This window comes from Nelusetta ayraudi, unplaced genomic scaffold (genome assembly GCF_046127955.1).
Source record: "Nelusetta ayraudi isolate G7.1 ecotype Tasmania unplaced genomic scaffold, CSIRO-AGI_Nayr_v1 ptg000017l, whole genome shotgun sequence".
NCBI classification, from domain to species: Eukaryota; Metazoa; Chordata; class Actinopteri; order Tetraodontiformes; family Monacanthidae; genus Nelusetta; species Nelusetta ayraudi.
The window spans coordinates 370,001-379,778 of NW_027466067.1; the positions used below are offsets into that span (position 1 = coordinate 370,001).

Here is a 9,778-nt window from a genome sequence, read left to right on the forward strand (position 1 = left end):
CCCTACTTTTGGTGTGAAAGTGAGACTTTAGCATTATTACAAAACCCGGTTTTGCGTTCTTTCTTCTCCCCAAATCTATTGGTTTATTTATATATTAGATTTTTATTTTATATGTATATATATATAGTTTATTTTATGGGAAGATGTGTTTTGCCTTGGACCTTGAAGTAATGATTTTTTTTCTTCCAAGAAGCCAGATGAAAAGAACAGAACTTTTTGCTCACATGTTCCAGATTGAATGCCAGGCCCATTAGCTGTTTGCCCTCGCTCTACCAAGACTGAAAACAGGTGGGCTGATAGCAATTTAGTAATTAAGTTAGTGAAGCCACAATCTATTTTCATAAATAGCCAATTATATCACAATAAGACACCTCTCTTGTTATTATTCTTATTTTAGTTTTTTTTTTATGCTTGCTCCTAAAACAGAAACTCTGTCTTACTCTGATGCAATCTTAACAATTGTGTTGGATAAATTTCAGTCACAGAAAGCACAAGTTGTTGGTGGAGAGCAGGTCAAAACTCCACGTGTTGCCTATGTCACTCAGGTCAGGAAAAAAGGGAAACCTATGCAGGCCGCCTGTCACACTACATGGATGATACTGTGATATATAAAAGCGGCCAATGCACTATCACATCAGCGTGTATGGACTCCAAAGTAAACTGGCCACCTTGACATCTCAGCCTAGTTAGGAACGAATAAAATGGCTACATGCAACCATCGCCGCCCTGCTTGGTGATGTCAAGTCAAGCGAAGCACTTCCTTAAAATGACGAAGCTGACCACGTCCCCCACGGTGCTTCCTCTTCTTCACCTTTGATTAGTTTGTTTTTTTTTACTGTCAACTACGATGTAAGCTGTCACTTTAAGCAGGCTAGCAGGCTACCACGGAGTAATGTGTGTGCTCGCCAATATTGCTGTTTGTTGATACAGTGTCAGGAGTGAGTGGGAGGTCACACTTCTCAAGTGCGGGAGTAAGAGAGAACTGGCAGGCAATCACATGACCTTGAGGCAGACCCTGACTTGCACACGAGTCAGTACAAAACCACCTCTGCTTTTCTACTTGGATTTTATTTTTGAAAAATGTGCATGGCAGCGTTGAATCGATTGCTTCCAATAATCTCCATCACTTAATACAGAGCATCGTCATTCCAAACCGATCAGAGAGCCAAGTTAGAGAAATAAAAAAAGATAACACTGAAGGAATAAACAAGTCGGGTTGCAGAGTTAAAGTGGCCACAGCCTGGATGATTCCCTGTCAATGACTTTGGCTGTTATCTGAGAATTCTGAAGCATTGAGGACAAGTCTGGTCTGGTCTGGTCTGGTCTGGACCAAAAGTTAATTTTGATGCCCAGCTTGTTTGGTTGGTTCATGCGTGCCGTCACACTGATCACACATGTCCTATGGTTCATTCATGCATATATTTGTGAAAGCCTGTGCGCTGCGCCCCTTCCCATCCTTCCTCCTGATGTCAACACTGACTCATTCATCTTCAACCACTTCATAATTCAGAGGCTGTGTTTTCATTGGTCTCATTTTTTTCATGTGCGTAATGTGTACACACACAGGCTTTTAAACGTTTTAAACATTTTTTTTTTTTCGAGAGCGTTTTCAAAAATGAGCGGTTTCAAAAAAATCTGTCTCCTTGTAAACGGCCCCTTACATCCATGACAATTACTAATACACACAGTATAATACAATTATACACTAGGAAAACACTTATTTAACATTACAAATTGATAGTTGTACGTTTAATCTCCTTTTCTTCCAAATATCAAAATAATTCTGTGCTGTTTTGAAAGCGGCCCTTGTCCGACGGTGGAAGCCATGTTAATTTCTTTTTGATGTTTTCTCCATTACGAGTTGTGTTATTAGATGGTGAAACGTTTGAACAGCTGAACCATTGGAAGTTATCCTCAGAGAGTCAATAATGACAAGACAGTTGTCTGTAATTTTTACATTTTTTCATAATGTTGATGATCCGAATCCTGAATGATCCTGCGATCCGACCCGCGAGTTTGTTTTTTCCCAGCCAGATCCAAAAAAAAAACCAGAAACCTCCCGAAAAATCAGCTATTTTTGCAGGTATCCGTGGGTACTCGACCAAGTGCAGGACTCTCTCTCTCTCACTCTCGCTCTCGCTCTCTCTCTCTCTCACACACACACACACCACCAAAACAAGACACCTCAAGGCTCACAGTGTAGCTGGAACGGAGAGCTTGTAAGAAGGTGAATGCGACGGCAGTGACGGGACAGAAAGATGAGGGAGGAGTGGAGTGTGAGGGGTAGAAGAGACGGAAGGACGGGAGGGGCAGGGTGGGGAGGGGAGGGGAGGGGAGGGAGGGAAAGGTTGGAGGATACACAGGAGACAAGCAGGAGACACAGCAGAGAGGTGTTTCAGCAACTGCTGTAAATCCTCCGCAGGGCCATGTAAGCTGTCAGACAAGCTGAGAGCGTTAAAGGCAATGAAGTAAGAGAGCTCCGCGCGCGCTCACACACACACACACACACACACACGCACACACACACACACACGCACACACACCCACACAGACAACAAGTCTTCACGCGGAGGAGAAAATGTTCAAATCTTGACTGGTTCGAGTGGCTCGCTGCTGTGTTTTATGGCTTTCTATTCCTATGTGATTTTCTCGAGCATGTCACATAGGGTCTAAAGCCATTGGGTACAGAGTGGGAGATCTGCAGACAAGGATCAGATGGATATGTGAAGCGGTGGGGGTTTAATTGCATGCTGGCGCACATACACACTCATACACATATGCAGGTGCACAGATACACTCAATTGCCTGAGGCATTCTTTTCTCCGCTTTCAGGCAGGACATTCTCCCTCAGGTAATTGGCCCATGTACGAGGAAATACACACACACACACACACACACACACACGCGTGTGCACACACACACACACACACGTATAAATGTGCACACATTATATGTTTGGCTTGTGCCTGTGTTTTTGTCACACAGTCCCACTCGCATTGCGCACACACACACACACACACACACACACACACACACACACACACACACATACACGCATTAGACTCCCTAGCCAGGCCTGCTGGTGCTGCTGCTGACTCAGGTTGGTATTTAATGAAGCTCACAGTTTCACCTCGCCTCTCCTAATCTCAGCACTCCTTTCTGATTGGCTGGGAGCAGGCCAGCAAAAAAAAAAGTCTATAGCGGGACATTAGTGAGCCATAAGGCTATGACTGAGAATGTATTTTCTGTGCGTGTGTGTGTGTGTGTGTGTGTGTGTGTGTGTGACAGAGAGAATGTGAATGTATAAAACAAAACTGAACATAGATATGTAAATCACTCTCTAATAATTCTGATAACTCTAATAATAATAATACTCTAATAATTGAGCAGTGTTCGTCAATAGGCTTTTACACCAGTTACTCTGTTAAATGACCTATTGATTGGACCGTAGCAACGTCTTCATTTGCACAGAGTTTCCTGCTGAGGGCACGGCAGACTTTCAAATGGACAGCAGTCTGCCAGTGTGTATTGTGGTTCTCCATCCCACTAATTCCAGATTGATTGATTGACTGCTGAAGTATTAGGTGATTTTCAGTTGGGGAGTACTTTGTTGTTGTTGATTTTTTTGAGGCACAGAGTTTTGATTAAAATATGCCATGTGGTGGGAAAAAAAAAAGTTATTTCAGTCCTTTGAAAGTTTATTGCAGCATCAGTTGTGTGTCAGTTCTGTTCGAGTTGGCTGCCTGAACTATAGAGCCCGGTGGTCGTCTCATAAATCAACCTTGAGTGAGCATAACCTCCTCCATCATCACCACAGAGTTCAGTCAGAAGCTTTCTTCAAAAAATCTTCTTCCTTCCAAATGCAAAACATTGTCATGACATCCGCTTGAGCTTCAAAAGGGAAATTCCTCTGCAGCACTGTGATAGAAGGAGCTCTATTTCAACGACCGACTCTCTCCCCTATACCCCCCAACACCCCCCCCCCACTCTACAGGTCGGCGTCGTGGATACTGAATATCAGGTAGGCCAATGCCCTTCACCTGCGCCTGCTTCTGCGGCTTGAACGGCTTCTGCCACGGACGGAGGAGGAGGAGGAGAAGCAAGAAAAAGGAGCGAGTGGAGGAGGAGAAGGAGGAGTTGAAGGAGGAGGAGGAGGAGGAGGCGGTAGAACGATGGAAGAATGAGGAGACGGCGGTGTGACAGTGTCGCTCTCGTCAACCCTCCATCAGCACATCTCTCTGCCAGGGTTTTAAACTTTTTCAGAGCCACAGTTACAGCAGCCTGCTCCTAAACTCTGCTACTCTCGATGTACACTGCACATACACTGCATTGATGCTAAAGGGGCCTCTGCAAAATACAGGCATGTCATATGCCAAGTTTTCCCCATTTTGATCTTAATGAGCACTATCCACGACTGCAATATATATATATATTTTTAAATTACTCAGATAATTGTCTAATTTTTTTTGCGAGTGTATCAGCATTGCCCAATCCCTAAATTGGCATTTTTTTTGTTTGTCTGTTTTGTTTGTTTTTTTTCTCCCACAGCTAGAGTGCAACTGAGCAATGAGTGATGACAAAAATGTGTAATGCATCCAAAGCCTGTGTGTGTGACAGGAGCTGGGCATGCTAACGCTAGCTAAGATAATGCTGGATATAACCGTAAGTCTGAAAGGTCGCCTTCCGTTGCCACAACTCTGCTACGGTGTTGTGTTTCCTGTGGGGCCACGATCAGTGACGGACCTGCAACTGTGCCTACGTCATGAATGTATTATAATAACTGGATACCGGACTGGTGTAGGTACAGAACTAGTCCGCCTTCGGAATTAGTGCGGCTTCGGAATGTGTCCGGCCGGCGACTGCCGATGATGGCAACTCTCTTAGAACAAACAACATCGCGGTCGGACGAAAGATGGTCAAACGGACAGATAAAGATAGACTGATGATGGATGGATAGAGATAGATGCACGGATAGATATGTGTCATTAATGGAAACATTATAAGAAAAAATTATACCGCTAATTGGAACATTTTTTTTAGATAAATTTATACGGCAACAGGACAAACTACATTGCGGTGAACGAACAATAGGCAAACAGACAGATTGATGATGGATGGATGGATAGATAGAGATAGAGATAGATGTATGGATATATATGGCTTTCAATGCTGTTACATTACACTAATAAATCATTAATGGGAACATTTTTAAGATAAATGTATGCGGCAACCCGTCACATACGGCAACTCTATTAGGACAAACTACATCGTGGTGAACGAACGATAGGCAAACAGACATCCATTGTCCCGCTGGCCATTTTTTTTGCTCTTACTAACGCTCTCCAAACAACTCTCCTCACTCTCCACAGAATTTATTCATTCATCTTCCATACCCGCTTCTTCCTGAGCTCAGGGTCACGGGGGTTTGCTTGAGCCACACAGAACGGTCCCAGGCCCGGAATCGAACCCACAACCTTCTTGCTGTGAGGCGGCAGCGCTAACCACTGCCCCACCGTGTCGCCTCCACAGTTGTTCAAAGATTTAAAAATTTGTTCATCACCACTTAGTCAATGACAGCCAATGACAGTAGTTCATCGCCACTTAGCCAATGGCAGGTTGCCACATCATCGGCAGTCGCCGGCCCCCGGGCACGCATTCCGAAGGCGGTCTAATTCTGTACCTACACCGGCAATATGGCGGCGCAGCAATTCTCTCCCAGTGGCCACTAGAGGTACTTCAGCTAAAAAAAAAAAAAACATATGGCCCTAAAGGATTTTTTTTTTTTCCATGGACCACAATACAAAAAGAAAAATGCATCTAGAAGAAGCGCAGTTGATAATAAATCTTTCTGTTGTAGATTTTTCAGTCACGGTCTTTCAGTCTTTCAAAAAAATTTTCTAAAGGCCAGAAAATCACCAGAAAAAAAGTTATATATTCCCAGCGTGCTGTCACGGTGTTGTACGTTGATGGGCTGATGCATCACTGGGAGTTACTGTGTGAGCAAGTACATTGAATTTAATGGGGCCGCCATATTGGATCCCGGGGGTGTGGCCACTTGTGTAGTCCAGTTCAGTGTCGTGGGAAGGTCCTTCACTGATACGCCCCTTTGGAAACACGACATTGCAGCAGTTCTGGTAAGAGACGCCGACTCTCCAGAGTCGAGGGTTATTATTCAGCACAATTTTAGCCAACATTGGAATTCACTTGGATCACGATTGCATGTGTTTTCTGAAGTTGCAGCGCAATTAGGGGTGGTGCAGGGGTGGTTGCTTCTCTCAATTCACAAAGGTGGTGAGACAAGTGTTCACATGCACTAATGTGCATGCACGGCCAGTATGGCTTTGCAAGCACAAAGGGTAGACACGGCTCGAAATGTGAAAGGTCACGTGACGTGATGCTCTAGAAGAAATTAGCTTCACATCCCAATTTTTTCATTACCAATGATGAAAATCGTGTATTGACCCTTTTCATTTTACGGAAACTGAAGTTTGCTTGTACGTGCATTTATTTTTCCTGTCCTATTTTACTTCCGTAACTATAAGTATAAAAAAGAAGCTTTTAAAAGTCCGGTGTGCTACGGTGGCCTGCACACACAAACGCGGATACCTTGTCCAAGTTCTTCTTCGTTGGTTTATTTGAAGACGCAAACGTTCACCTTGTATAGGAAATACATTCTCAGGTGACCTGGATTGTCCACACCAGGCTTCCTTAGAAATATGGCGGTGCAAGATGGCAGCTAACTGAGAACAACACCCTTATTGATCTAATGATATTCTTCTATAAAAATAAGAGCAGGAAAACCAAATGACTTTTATTGTACTACGAGTATACACTTTTATTAATGTTTGTGGCCAGTATGGCCATAAATACTCATGGAGGCTCTCATGGAGCTCAACACCTCCTCATCTACCTGCTTAATGTCAGAACAACTTTGAGAAAACTTCAGTCAAGTGAAAGAGAGAGAGAGAGAGAGAGAGAAAGAGTGGGTAGTCATTTTCTTGAAGTCTGCCCACAGCGAGCCTGGAGAATCTTCTCAGGGTTTTTTTAAGCTCAGCCGGGGCCCAGTCTGAAGCTGAGCAGCTGTCCAATCAGCAGCGTTGCTGGAGTGTGAAGATAGGGGTCAAAGGTCAGATGGAGCAGCAGCACCAGAGCACTTGGAAAAAGTCCCTCCTTTGGTGCCGAAGCGTCGCTCATTGTTATTAATGGGGCGGGGGGGGGGGACTCACACACACACACACACACACACACACACACACACACACACACACACACACACACATACCTACATACATTCAATTAATGTCCACGGTGGGAGTGGAGGATCTGCCTGTAAATGCCACAGCTGGCGCACCTGCAGCTGCCTATCACCTGTATGAGTAAAGGGCATTTCTGGATAATAACAATAATAATAATAATAATAACAATAATAATAATAATCATAATAACTTTTATTTTAAGGCACATTTCAGGACACTCAAGGTCACCGTACAAAAAAAGACAGTTAGAAACTTAACACATCAACGCCATGAACAGAATAGCAGAACAGTGACAGTCACAGTGAATCGGCCTGAATGGCCTTTTTGAAAAGAAAGGGTTTTCAAGTGAGGTTTTCATCATGGGTGTGCTCGTCTTCCTCTCCGATGCCTTCAAACTTGAAACAAGTGTTCAGGAATTAGACTCGGCCGCTGCAGGACTTCCAGCCAACACAGAAAGACAAAGGCACACACACACACTCACACACACACATGCAAACACACACACACACACACACACAGGTGTCATTAACGTGCGTGATTATGCATGGCACGTCCAGTCAGGCAGTGGAGATGTAATTAATCTTTTCCAGCAGGAAACAGATGTCTGGATGTCACACACTCACACACACACATAAAAGCATGAATGCACACACATACACCCACAAAAACACACACATACACACACACACACACACGCAAATGTCTGCTGTCAGGGAAACAAAGCTAACGTCACGGTGTCACGGAAACAAAACGCCTGGCACTCTGTGAAAATCCCCTCACGCATATTTACATTCAGAGCTTAGCAACCCTCCACCCTCCACTCTACCTCTCAACCCCCACCCCACTGCCCGTGCCCATTCACTCATTCCCTGCTCCACCTGAGTCACCTCCTTCCCCAGTGCTGCTGCCCCGTCCCTTTCTTACAGCAGACTGAAACACATTGAACGTCCTTCCTACCTGCTAGAGTACCGTTTGCTGCTGGAAGGACATGGTGATGATGGAATGCTTTCTCTGACTCTGAGTTTCGGGCCGGGATTTCTTATTTGAGAAATAAAAACAAAAACAGCTGCTTTAACATCAGATTAACAGATGGCCCCCTGCTGGCCGCTCTGTACCTGTCGACACCTGCGCAGGATAAATTGTCTGTTTACTCTGTCTGAGCAAAAACGAGATAGGCAGACTGAAGCCGATTGACAGTGTGGACCAGCACCTGTTATGATTGGCTGCATTATGACACGGGGTTAATGAGAAATGGAGAGAATGAGGAGGAGGAGGGTAACTTTCTGAGGTGGGGATAATCTCAGTGTGTGTGTGTGTGTGTGTGTGTGTGTGTGTGTGTGTGTGTCAGGGCAAATATTGAACACTGGCTCCATTCCACCTCTGCAAAGAGAAGGATATTTGGTGGAAAATTTGGAATTGAACAATTTGGTTTCAAACACGTACACGTGCTTGGAGGGCATGGCAGGTGTGTGTACGTGTGTTTTCCTCTTGTGTGCTACATACAAGCCTCGATGCCTTTATGGATCATGGGCAATTTTCAGGGATTGCAGCTCAAGGACAAACTGCTAAAAATAGCCAGCTGTTGAGCTGATGAGCGGGATGGAGGTTAGCGGACGGAGAGCGAGAAACTCCAGTCCCGTCGCATTAGATTTGGGGTCAAAACAGACGGGGGGGAAGCGAGCGGGGGGGAGGCATCACACACACACACACACACACACACACACACACACACACACACACACACACACACACACACACACCCGCGCACCCAGAACAGACGGTGAACTGCTTTGGGTTGACTTTGAAAAAGTAGGATGGTGGGAAAACAGAGAGGACACAGTGTGAAAAACTGGTGACCCGGCTAGATGACATCATGGTCTGTAGACTTTGGGCCAGATCCATAAAGCGATTGCCCGGCTTTTGCGGCAGAAAATCCGCGTAAATAGCGCCCAAAACGGTGATTCCGATCCACAGAGGGGACGCAAACGTGGAAATCGGCGGACAATGCGCCGAGGCGCAGGCAGCGGCAGGGTTGCGCCAGACTCATTTGAATGTATTTAAATGAGTCATTGCGCGCAAAAAGACAAATATGCCTCATTTTAAACAGCGGCAGATCCAGAAAGAGTTTGCGCTCGTGTCCGCACGCAGTTTGACAGTACACTTGTTTTTCCGTATTTGCACTAGATAGTGTTAATTGATGAAGTTAAACAGCATGCCAATACCAGTATTGGAAAGGCCAGTCTGTTGTTGGCATAATAAAGAGCTTAAAGAACCCTCTGTCTATTCTCCTTCCATATTATGCTTCTCAGGCAGCAAAGAAAAAAACGTTAAATAACTCTGAATATGCTTTGTATGAAAGGTGGCTATTTTGAAGAATTTATATATATATATATATACATATAGTAATTTTACACTTTTTTTTAACGTAATTCCATGTGTGTTCATATGTTGTTTTGATGCCTTCAGTGAGAAACTGCAATGTCAATAGTCATGAGAAAATACATACAATTCATAGGGTGGGT

The 9,778-nt window shown here is 44.5% G+C and overlaps 2 long non-coding RNA genes across 2 annotated transcripts in view; one reads left to right on the top strand and one right to left on the bottom strand.

Moving 5' to 3' along the window:
* LOC142887107 (uncharacterized) overlaps positions 1-4,376 on the top strand; it is a 15,695-nt gene extending 11,319 nt beyond the window's left edge. Inside the window, exon 3 of the long non-coding RNA XR_012926504.1 lies at positions 3,995-4,376. This is a non-coding gene — a long non-coding RNA (uncharacterized LOC142887107). The remainder of the gene's footprint in view (positions 1-3,994) is intronic.
* Positions 4,377-4,583: 207 nt separating this feature from the next.
* LOC142887089 (uncharacterized) lies at positions 4,584-5,817 on the bottom strand. Its single transcript, XR_012926501.1, has 2 exons — positions 5,561-5,817; positions 4,584-5,326 (listed from the first exon to the last, which is right to left on the bottom strand). It is a non-coding gene; the product is annotated as an uncharacterized LOC142887089 (long non-coding RNA).
* Positions 5,818-9,778: the final 3,961 nt, after the last annotated feature.